Source organism: Columba livia, chromosome 10 (assembly GCF_036013475.1).
Source record: "Columba livia isolate bColLiv1 breed racing homer chromosome 10, bColLiv1.pat.W.v2, whole genome shotgun sequence".
Classification (NCBI taxonomy): Eukaryota; Metazoa; Chordata; class Aves; order Columbiformes; family Columbidae; genus Columba; species Columba livia.
In genome coordinates this window covers 1,056,288-1,068,670 of record NC_088611.1, presented here as the reverse complement: position 1 = coordinate 1,068,670, position 12,383 = coordinate 1,056,288, and the positions used below count along the sequence as shown (strand labels likewise).

Below are 12,383 nucleotides of genomic sequence, written 5' to 3'. Positions count from 1 at the left end.
ATAGCCCAGTTTGCTGCACACTAAGAGTTTCAGGCAGTGCTGTGGTTATGCAGTAAATTAACCCTTCAGTTTGGTGGCTATCGCCAGGAATCCTTTACTGGGATATTGTTTACAGCCCTCAGTTCATTGATGAGGAAGCACAGCCTTGTCTTTTATCCACTAGTGAGAATGAAGCCTCACAAATAGCTCTGATTATAGCCCTTAAATAAAATAAATTAAAATGGGATGATTAATTGGGTCATCTGAGTCATCTGGTTTGAGTGAGAGCATCTTGCAGCATACAGTAAGCTTCAAAGACTTTATTTAGTTATTTATTATTATTATTATTATTATTACAGAAGTGGTCATTCTCTAGTAGTATTAAACATTATTTGTGTTCTTTGGCAGCTGCTTCTCTATGGCTCCTTCACATCTGGTAACAGACCTGGATCTCTGACAGCATGTAGTCTCTTCACATGCATTTATGATATAGATGGTTGCATTACTGTAGTATGGCATCATTTTTAAGACTGAAATGATCTTGTGTGTCAGCTGCAACATGCAGGGAGTACTTTGAGTGCACTTAAACACACAATACCTGCAATACTACCCAGTTAAGTTGTTCTCTCTTATATTAGATGGATGAAAAATTCACCATAGGGTTTCTTAAACAGTGCTGAGGGCTCTATAATTTTAAAGAATTTACCTCCGGTAAAAATAATAGCTCAGAGAAACAGATCTTGGTGTCCTGACCCATGGTGCGGTGAAGCGTTTCTCTTGCACTCCCTTCAGCCCACTGAAAGCTGCATTTCCCTAAACTCCCATTTCTTTTCCAGGGCTACATTTCAGGCAGCAGTGAAGAGAATACGAACCCTGAGCTCTGCCCGCAGGGGCCAGGGGGGTAAGCTGGGGCCTTTGGGATGAAAGGTACCTACATACAAGTGTACACGCAAAGTCCCTTTTTTGTTTCCAGTTGCTGTCTGCTAGACAGACAGACAGACAGACGTGATGTGCATCCACCGGTCCGGGTTAGCACCGCACCGGCATGCCACCGCACACGCCGTTTCTAAGCAAACTGGAATCACAGTTTTGCAAAGATTTCTTTGTACTTTGTTGGGGAGAAGGGATGACGATTACAAGAGGACAGAAAAGTCATTTTACCCTTACCTTCACTCACAAAGGAGAAGCAGTGGAGCGATCAGCGAGGGGCAGCATCAGTCACTGTCATCAGTCACAGTCACGGTGATCATTCGCCTTTGTATCCACACACACTAAGTGTGAGCACCAGTGCTCACTGGTTTTTGCAGTACAATCCAATACTCTTGGGGAAAAATAAAGACGTTAAAAATATCACTACTTTTACCATATAAAGTCATGCTTTGTCACTTGGCAAGTCTTTATCAAGTCAAGAAACAAATTTTTAGCTAAGTTTTTGAATTCCAAGAGGATAAAACTTTTGACAAAAAAACCCCAAGGTTTCTTGTGAGTCTTCTTCAGCTTGGTGATAGCAAGATCATCAGGTCCAACCGTTAACACCGACAGTGTTCATTTTGTAACGTCAAGCTGATGAGTACAGATTGGGCAGTTTTATGGTATTCAAGACATGCGTGAAAATCACTATCTGGGAGCAGAATACAGGGACACCTTAACTGTATGCCAGGGCACAGGTGTTCTCTCATTCAGATCAAGTCCTGCTAAATGCCAAGGCCATTAAGAACTCTGCAAGACAAGGACACCGTGAAAAAGATAAAAATAACTGTGCTTTGGTTTTCAGAAAAATCAGAATCAACTATTCATAAAGAGAAGTATTCCATCATTTCAACAGACAACAATTTAAATCAGCCATGATATCTGCCCTATTAACATGAGTTATAATTCGTTTGTTTGGATCATGAAGATGTGCTAGAGAGCAGTGTAGTGGAAAGGGACCTGGGGGTCCTGGGGACAGCAGGGTGACCATGAGCCAGCACTGGGCCCTTGTGGCCAGGAAGCCAATGGTACCTGGGGTGGGTTAGAAGGGGGTGGTCAGTAGGTCAGAGTGGTTCTCCTGCCCCTCTGCTCTGCCCTGGGGAGACCACACCTGGAATATTGTGTCCAGCTGTGGCCCCTCAGTTCCAGCAGGACAGGGAACTGCTGGAGAGAGTCCAGCGCAGCCACCAAGATGCTGAAGGGAGTGGAGCATCTCCCGTGTGAGGAAAGGCTGAGGGAGCTGGGGCTCTGGAGCTGGACAAGAGGAGACTGAGGGGGGACTCATTCCTGGGGATCAATATGGAAAGGGGGAGTGTCAGGAGGATGGAGCCAGGCTCTTCTGGTGACAACCAGTGACAGGACAAGGGGCAATGGGTGCAAACTGGAACACAGGAGGTTCCACTGGAAGATGAGAAGAAACTTGTTCCTGGTGAGGGTGGCAGAGCCTGGCCCAGGCTGCCCAGGGGGGTTGTGGAGTCTCCTTCTGTGCAGACATTCCAACCCACCTGGACACCTTCCTGTGTAACCTCATCTGGGTGTTCCTGCTCCATGGGGGGATTGCACTGGATGAGCTTTCCAGGGCGCTTCAACCCCTGACATTCTGGGATTCTGTGATTCTGTGACCCATATCACGCAGATGTGATACATGGACATGGGTTACTACAGCAGTTAGGTTGAGTTGTCCACTAGTACATGATGCATTCAGTGTAACTGTATTAATGCCTAGATTTTCAGCCATCTATTTTGTGTATTCCTCAAGACTGCAGTTCTGTTTTACTAAGCAACTAATCTACCGTAGCCCAAACAGATGAGATTTCCAGTATATCTACAAAATACATTAGTAGAGTATCATTTGTAATATATTAATTGTGCTAGCTAGCAATTTGTCTGCTCCATTGCTATCGTGTTTTAGGCACAGAGATAAAGGGATCGGCAGAGGAAGCCAAAACAATGTTCAAACAAGTGATTGTTGGGAGACATTTGATAATAATCTGGAAGTGCTGTGAAAATCCATTATCAAACCGATAATCCAAAAACCTCCATTGCAAAAAATTTAGCAAATATGAACAAATACATGAAGGTTATTGGAAATAATTCTTACAGCAGATTTTACTATTTTAAAACATTTCAAAGTTGACCTCCAGTAGGTGGCTTCCCCAGTATATCTGTCTGCACAAGGGCCTATGGGAGAAGCAAAAACCACAAGCACACAAACAAGAAGCTTTTCAGTGGGAAGCTTACTGGCATTGACGGCAAACTGATTTACTTAAAACTACCCTTGCTTTAAGTGACATTCGAATTAATTTTGTATCCAAAATGCACAGTTAAAGAGAAAAGGGAATCCTCCAAATTAGAGAATTAATGACAAGCTGGAAACTAGTAGACTCTGTGTTTTAACTGCACATTCTGCTATTGCATGTCGCAGCTGGTGAGGTACGGTCAGGTCAGACAGGTCTGTCCTATGGGCTCTGCTGGGAAAGAGAAGCAGCCCTGTGGGTCTGTGAGATGGGGATGACAGGGGAAACAGAAAATAAGACAAACAATATAACTGCAGAAATCCCAGGACGTGCAAAAGAGCGAAACACGCGGGGAGGCAGCGCTGGGGAGCTGCCGGAGCAAAGGATGGAGCAGCCCCGGGGGCGGCTCAGACCCTTTTGGGAGTCGCTGCTCTTGTGCACGTGTGCCCACGTACCTGAATATTCTCCTCCACTGGCTTCTCAGTCATTACGAAGCGATCATTAAAGGGTAACCTGTACACTTCGACGCAAGAGACTTACTTCAGGCACCTCGGTTCTGTTCGAAAATTCAAAATCCTAACAAAACCCAGGCACATTTGTGGCCTCCTTTCCAGGAGCACTCTAGTTCTTAGCTGGTGACCGACCACTCCTCCGTGACTGCCTGGAACCAAGGGAGATACCTGTGTCCAAAACGCTGTGTTTAACGGCTAAATTGGTAGCTCCATTCCTCGGTGCTGACAAAGCGTGGCTTCTCATCCAGCAGGTGGATGCAGACGTAGCCAAGGCTGTCTTCCCACCAGAGAAGAACTGCAGCAAGTTTCCAGGTTTCTTCTATGGAGAGACAACAGTACGAACAGAGAAAAATAAAATTATAAGCATATATAATTGGAAAATAGTACAAAACTAGAAAATTAGTGGGTTTTTGAAGTTACAGCAGCTAAACTAAGCGAAACAGAGGAAACACTTGAGACATTCGGTACAGAACGCCTACAGAGCTACTCTAAAAAAGTATAAGAATACTGTTTATTAAACTGCTTTAATTAAAAAAGCAAAGGCATTTAAAAATCTAACACAATAAAATTGTAATTAGTCAAGCACTTCTGAATTAAAAGGCTACTTGCCGAGAGAAAAATTCCATCAGAGTTCCAGACCTGAGCGGACGGAGGAAGGAATGCAGTCGACCCAATATGAGTGATAAGCATACCTCCACTTTATTGATGCACTAAGCCGGTTTATATAAGACTTACAATAATTATGCATACTCGTCATCTATTAATTGGATAGTATACAGTAATTATGCCTACTCGTCTTCTATTAATTGGATAGTATACAATAATTATGCCTACTCGTCTTCTATTGATTGGATAGTATACATAATGAGCTCAACCTTCTTGTGGTTTCTCTGGAATGCAACCTCCTCACCCTGCTAGAGATAATTCCCCAGCTTGTTTATCTAAACGCTCAGCTGAACCAGAGAGCAACCGCTCAGTACTTTTCCACTATGCTACACCAGACTCATGCTAACTGAGGCCTACTCATGCTAACTTAGAACAGAATTCTCCTGATACAACGGATCAATAGAGCCATGCCCCTTCTCTATTAGCCATGTCCCAACAGCTACTATAAAGGAGATGGAGCCAGATGGAACAAAACCTTTCTCTAATGTTTGCCAAAGGCAAAGGATACACAAATCCTACTTACTCCATACTCTCTAGACTTGTCCTGTTCTCGCTTGGTGAACTAAAACCTCCCCTCGGTCTCATTATACCTTCATAGAGCTTTCACGTGCAAAGCAGGAGACACATCAACAGGATGTAATGGAAACTGCCATTTGAACCATCATTTTACCTTGCTTCAAATTAATTTCTTAACGGATGTGGGAAAAAGATAAACCATGAAAAACAACAACAACAAAACAAAGCAAAAAAACCCCAAAACATCCCACCCAACAGCAACAAACAAACCAAACCAAAACCCTGCAGCTTTATGATACGTTCCATTTTGCCCTTCGTTTACAGGTAAATCAACCTCGCAGTCAGCACGCCTTGTGCATGAAGAGGCCATTTCCAAATAAAAGAGCAGAAAACTGTATTAAAAGCTTTGCCTGACTTTTTCCTGCCCGTCCCATTGCTACTGGCGCATTGAACAGGCTCATGTACTGGGTTTCAGCACAAGTCTTCGCGGGTTTCTCCAGTCACACAGCTTCACTTGTGGAAGAAACACATTAAAACCTGCTCCGATCTGCTTAAGTATTATGAAAGCACGAGTGGGTCCTCTGACAATGGTTCCATAGGTATTAATTTCAGAAATGATGAAAGAAAACATTCTTAGTAGAAACACGCAGAGTGACAGAATGTTATCAGGTCACTCATAGGCGGTTAGTTGCAGTTAATTAAAATATAATTAAAAAAAAGCCTCAGTGTTGCAGCAGAATCTGAGTGTAATGAAGCTGCACATTGTGAAAGCAAATCCCAGCAAAACCGCAGCATGTCCTGAGAGATGGATTTAACTTCTCTGGATATCGACGAATGCGCGGATTCGAAAGCGGAACGTTTCTGAAATAATGTAGAAACTTGCTGGGTGTTCCTATCTGTGTGAACACATGACGGGATCTGCTGTTGTGCCCGCTCTGCCTCTCACTCGCGCCCATTTGCTGCTGGTCTCGCTCTCCTCTTGGATCATTAACAAAGCAAAATATCTGGGAAAATTATTAGTTCTGAGATCCATTTAATTATAGCCTGCAGATACTAAGCCTAATAAAAGTCACCAAATAGACTGCTGGTTTAACTAGATAGAGTAACCTTGTCAAAAACAAGGATAAGCCACTTTAAAAAGAAAGAAAAAATAAAATTAATTTTCATACTTTGAGTGACTAGAAGGTTCCAGAAGCTTAGCTTTCAAGCAAAACCAGAAACAAAAGGAGCTCAACTTGAATATAAAGAATGATTTTTACACAGAAAGGAAAAAAAGAAAGCGGTTTTTAGTTTCCCTAGGGTCAGGGTGTAACCCCAGCTGGCAAGCAGGACCACACAGCCCCCGGTACCCCACAGGGCATGGGGAAAGGGACAGAACTCATGGGTTGAGATAAGAGCAGTTTAATAGAACAGCAAAGGAAAATAGTAATAAAGGAATATACAAAGCAAGCAATTCTCAATGCCATTGCTCACTGCCTGCCACACCAGCGGCCCTGTCAGTTCCCAAGCAGCAGCATTTGCCCCCAGGCCAGCTCCAAAATACATGCTGAGCATGACATCGCATGGTGTGGAATATCCGCATGGTGTGGAATATCCGCATGGTGTGGAATATCCGCATGGTGTGGAATATCTGCATGGTGTGGAATATCCGCATGGTGTGGAATATCCGCATGGTGTGGAATATTCGCATGGTGTGGAATATCCGCATGGTGTGGAATATCCGCATGGTGTGGAATATCCAGATGGTGTGGAATATTCGCATGGTGTGGAATATCCGCATGGTGTGGAATATCCAAATGGTGTGGAATATTCGCATGGTGTGGAATATTCGCATGGTGTGGAATATCCGCATGGTGTGGAATATTCGCATGGTGTGGAATATCCACATGGTGTGGAATATCCGCATGGTGTGGAATATCTGCATGGTGTGGAATATCCACATGATGTGGAATATCCACATGGTGTGGAATATTCGCATGGCCAGTCTGGGTCAGCTGCCCCAGATGTGTCCCCCTCCCAGTTTCTTGTGCCCGCCCAGTATTCTCCCCAAAAAGTCCTTGATTTGCTATGAACATTACTTGGCAACAACCAAAACATCAGCAAATTGTCAACCTTCTTCTCACAGTAAATCCAAAACTCAGAGCCATATCAGCTACTAGGAGGAAAATTAACTCTATCCCAGTTGCAACCAGGACACCAGGGGATCTCACTGCTACACGTGGTCCAAATCTCCCAGCTTCTGTTCTTAACCTACCAGTCCTGCTGAGAAGCATTTTCTACTTCTGGCAATATAATCCATTAGCAGATCTCCACCTGAAAGCAGACTGGAAAGCCCTGCAAGGTTCCAGTGGTATTTATCTTCTGGTGTTGTGGAAATGTGCTTTCAGATAAGATTTGGGACTGCAGACACACACCCGGCCAGCTGTTACAAAAACAGCAGAACAAAAAGATGTATTATAATATTAGAAATAACATTAATAAGAGAGCCAGGGGGATTTCACGGACATACTAAGCTGATTTAGACTGAAGAGATTTGGTTCAAAGGAAAATTCTAATATTTCATAAAGGAAGCATGAAGCACTCAGCGGTACATTTTAACATGCCAGCGACAATTACTTTGCCCTGAATAAAGGCTGAGCGGTGCTGCGGATGCGATGCCTCTCGGTGCTCCGCAGGATGAGTCACCAGCTGCGAGAAGGGAGCAGCACACAAGCCCAGCTCTGCTGCCGAGAGCTGCCGTGCGCTCCGAGGATGCGCCGACCCTTCCTTCCCTCCTCGCTGCAGTCTGCAGTGTACTGAGCCCTCAGCTGCGGAGTCAGCGCCCGGTCTGGTTGCTCTCTGAAAAGCCAAAGGAGCTACAGAGCAAAACTGCTGTAAAATCTACATTACATGCCTTTGTTTATTTTTTTCAGATATGTTTATGGAATTTCACACCAGCTCTTACATTGGAAAACATTTATAAGGCAGTGAGTTTGTACAGACATATGCAAATTTAGAGAGCAGTGTAGGGGAAGGGGACCTGGGGGTCCTGGGGACAGCAGGGTGACCATGAGCCAGCACTGGGCCCTTGTGGCCAGGAAGCCAATGGTACCTGGGGTGGGTTAGAAGGGGGTGGTCAGTAGGTCAGAGAGGTTCTCCTGCCCCTCTGCTCTGCCCTGGGGAGACCACACCTGGAATATTGTGTCCAGTTATGGCCCCTCAGTTCCAGCAGGACAGGGAACTGCTGGAGAGAGTCCAGCGCAGCCACCGAGATGCTGAAGGGAGTGGAGCATCTCCCGTGTGAGGAAAGGCTGAGGGAGCTGGGGCTCTGGAGCTGGACAAGAGGAGACTGAGGGGGGACTCATTCCTGGGGATCAATATGGAAAGGGGGAGTGTCAGGAGGATGGAGCCAGGCTCTTCTGGTGACAACCAGTGACAGGACAAGGGGCAATGGGTGCAAACTGGAACACAGGAGGTTCCACTGAAAGATGAGAAGAAACTTGTTCCTGGTGAGGGTGGCAGAGCCTGGCCCAGGCTGCCCAGGGGGTTGTGGAGTCTCCTTCTGTGCAGACATTCCAACCCGCCTGGACACCTTCCTGTGTAACCTCATCTGGGTGTTCCTGCTCCATGGGGGGATTGCACTGGATGAGCTTTCCAGGGCCCTTCAACCCCTGACATTCTGGGATTCTGTGAAATAATGCATAGGCATTATTATAAACCCATGAGCTAGGTTAGAGGCTTACACTGCATTGCACAGCAGGTGAAAATGCACACTGTGGAAAGTGGTCCCATCGCAAAGGTGAGTGTCAGCCTGTCTTAAAACCTCAGCTGTTTCATTATAAGCTGTGGACATTGCACATATCTCAGGCAAACACAACCTTTGCAGCAATCCAGGAGATGACAGGACCTTTTCTTCCCCCTCATTTCCAGTCTGCTGTGAGGGTAACACACGTAGCACAGGGTTTCACACCCACGGGTTTAAGCTTCCTCCTGCTGTGCAGCACGCAGTGATTGCTGGTTCCTCACGCCTTGTGCAAACCCCGTCAGAGAGGGCTGGGAAGCTGGAACAGAGCAGCAAACACCCCAGTTCGCTCCCTGAGCCAGCAACGCTCCAGCACGACAAAGGGCCCCGGTACAGCACAGTTTTTCAGTAACTATTTGAAGGCACGATCATATTTGTTTATGAGATTCGCCCATATTTATGACAGAGTTATGAGATCACATAGCAAGTTATGGCTACTCCAAATACCTCAGGATTTTTCAAGATGCAGGTGCCCAAGTCAGTAAGACTCTTAACTGCATCCTTAGCATGAAAACCTCTCTGAAGGTTTTGCGCAGTCATTCCTCTCACTGTTTTCCACCATAGGTCCAAAATAACTAAATGGGCATATTATTTCCATTGGATGTGTCTTATGCTAAAAGAAAAGTCAATGAAAGAAATGAGGCACTGCGACCTCAGGGACAGATCTTGCAAATTAACATTTACTTTTGGTACGTAAACCTTGTGAAAAAAGTTCATATAAATGGATTTCAAATAAACAGAAGCTTTTAATATCAGTTCATTTGCAGTTCATTTTCATATTTTCATTCAGTCTTTCAGAACACATTATTTTAAGTTCCTATATTCTTCCATGCCGAGTTAATGCTGACCTTTCAGGGGATTTTATTCCGATTTTTCTTTTCATAATCTTGTCCAGTACAAATAGGTAAAGTTTTGAAATGTTAACAACCAACTTCGCATCCATCCTGTTTATCTGTACCCCGTCTCCATTTTCAATATTCTATTGCTACAGAAGTGATCCTCCCCAATAAAACAAGCTCATAACTTCACTTGCAAGTGTAATGAGAGCAATCCGTGCTCACGGCTTCAATGCAGCCTTGTCCTGCAGGAAGCACTGGAGCCACTTGGCTGAGGCTGGTGACCCTGCACACTGTCTGCACTCGCGTCCTTTCCCTGCCATCACAACAAAAATCACATAACTCTAAGTATGTTATCATGTTTGTAAACTCTGCTGCTAGAGGAGGAAACTGTAGAGAATGCAGAGCTGAATCAAGCACATCAGGCAACGACTCCGTTTTAGACACAAGAAACCATCCCGGGAGTTCTTACGTTCCTACAGTCAGCAATTTTTTAATATTTGAGCTTTGATTCCAAGTGAGCTTCAGCCCCGATGCTTATCTAAGAGGATCCTTCCATTCCAGATCGCAAGTAAAGGGTTAAAAAAAGAAGTCACCACCCACAAAAGGTCTTCATTCTCTACTATAACACATCTAGCTTCCTGTACAACCTGCCAGCTTTTCAATAAACCTGGGATAATCGTTACGCCACCCAAAGGATACAGCCTCTGTGACCTCAGTCTCCCAGCCCCCATCGACTTACCCTCAAAAGGGATTAATTCTCTTTTCACAACTTCTTAGAACTCCCCTTAGAGAAATTCTAGTCCGATTGCATTATTATTTCACTCTCTTTTTTATGGCTCTCCTGTTAGAACTCTAATGTAACTGCTTCATTAAACAAACCGATTTTAACACAGGTGGTCTAACACAGGTATAAAATATTTATCCAGGACTTAAGTGATGAAGGAGGGCTTTGCTTCATTGGAGACTTGTAGAATTAAAGCTACACTTGAAACAGTTGAGAAAGTTCTGTGAATAAGACATTTGCTTACCCCATTATCTGATGTTACTGCTGGGGAGAAAAAGTTATTGACACTCTGATTGTTCAATATGATGAATCACAGAATCACAGAATCCCAGAATGTCAGGGGTTGAAGGGCCCTGGAAAGCTCATCCAGTGCAATCCCCCCATGGAGCAGGAACACCCAGATGAGGTTACACAGGAAGGTGTCCAGGCGGGTTGGAATGTCTGCACAGAAGGAGACTCCACAACCCCCCTGGGCAGCCTGGGCCAGGCTCTGCCACCCTCACCAGGAACAAGTTTCTTCTCATCTTTCAGTGGAACCTCCTGTGTTCCAGTTTGCACCCATTGCCCCTTGTCCTATCATTGGTTGTCACTGAGAAGAGCCTGGCTCCATCCTCCTGACACTCCCCCTTTCCATATTGATCCCCAGGAATGAGTCCCCCCTCAGTGTCCTCTTGTCCAGCTCCAGAGCCCCAGCTCCCTCAGCCTTTCCTCACACGGGAGATGCTCCACTCCCTTCAGCATCTTGGTGGCTGCGCTGGACTCTCTGCAGAATATGCAAAAATAGGACCCAGTAACATGAATGCATCTAGGGAAAAAAATTAATATGTATTTGGACACATTTACATGTTTAAAACACAACAACAAAACACATAAGTTTCCTCTCCCAGGAAAAACAATAAACCCTAACACCACAAACAAACCACACATGGCAAAACAGAACCAAAAAATGCACCCCCAAAAACCCAACCAACCAACCACACCACAAAACACCCCCCACAAACCACCAGCACTCATCTCAAATGGCAAACTCGCTCCTTCATCAGATTCTGCAGATAAAATAATTAGCACACCAGAGATACTGCCTGGGAAATACACAGTGAAGGGCAGACTCGATTCTTCTATAAGAAACACATTCCACACCCAGCCCAGAGGTGAGAAACACAGAGCATCACAGGTCCAGCAGCACAGGAACCTCACGTGCTAGTCCTCATCACCCTGCGAAAATAAACGCTTCAGATGGGTCTGAACACTTGAAACCTGGACAGCTTATTGCTGGCAGAGCACCAAACATGAACCACCAAACAGCATCTTCAAAGCAAAACCAGCCAGATTGATTCCACTGGGGCTTTTCCTCCATTTTAAGTAAGGAAAATTCACCGTGCATGTGCTTAGTCTCACTAAATTGATTTATTATTATTATTATTATTATTATTATTCATTTGTTATTTGTCTTCATCAAAGTTTCATGACTGCAAACGTCCTTCTGTGACCTGTCTCATGATCTCATCCTACCTGAACCGTTTGTAACACACCGATTTTCACAGCCCTGGGTGGAGGCTTTGTTTGTTTGTTTAGAATCAAATTAACATTTTCAGCATTACAATTAATTGTGTAAATTGATCATTCATTTTTTGGTCATTTGGTTGAAATAAAAAATTAATTTTCCTCAGGGTAATTATTTTGATCCAATTAGGCTTTAATGGCGAATGCCTTAGTATTAATCAGCATTCTGAAATACACAATTACTGTCTTCAAAGGAGCTAAGCCAATAAATTGTATTTTAAAGTCAGATCTGAGCACGCACAGAGGAGGAGGGGGTGATACAAACATGCTTCGTTCACACCTCACACCTCTGGTCTTGTCCGGAAGGTCATTTCAATGAAGTAGCACACCTCAGACATAAGTCCCCCGTGAGGCAGGTCTGTGAACTCCTGCACTGGGGACGGTACCCAGGTCCACTTGGAAATTTTCATTGTGTTCATCACAGAACAAGATGTACTAATGCACATTAGCACAACTGTGAATTTGCTTCTCTAAGTCATTTATTACAAATGGAACAGGCGTGGGGGCTCTTAAGGATAAGGGGTGTTTTTGGTTGGT

General features: G+C 44.5%; 1 long non-coding RNA gene across 2 annotated transcripts in view; it reads right to left on the bottom strand.

The window, feature by feature from the left end:
• The window catches only part of LOC110359085 (uncharacterized), a 66,540-nt gene that overhangs the window by 11,709 nt on the left and 42,448 nt on the right, over window positions 1-12,383 (bottom strand). For both annotated transcript variants that reach the window (XR_010474937.1, XR_010474938.1), the window contains exon 7: window positions 1,147-4,016. This is a non-coding gene — a long non-coding RNA (uncharacterized LOC110359085). The remainder of the gene's footprint in view (window positions 1-1,146; window positions 4,017-12,383) is intronic.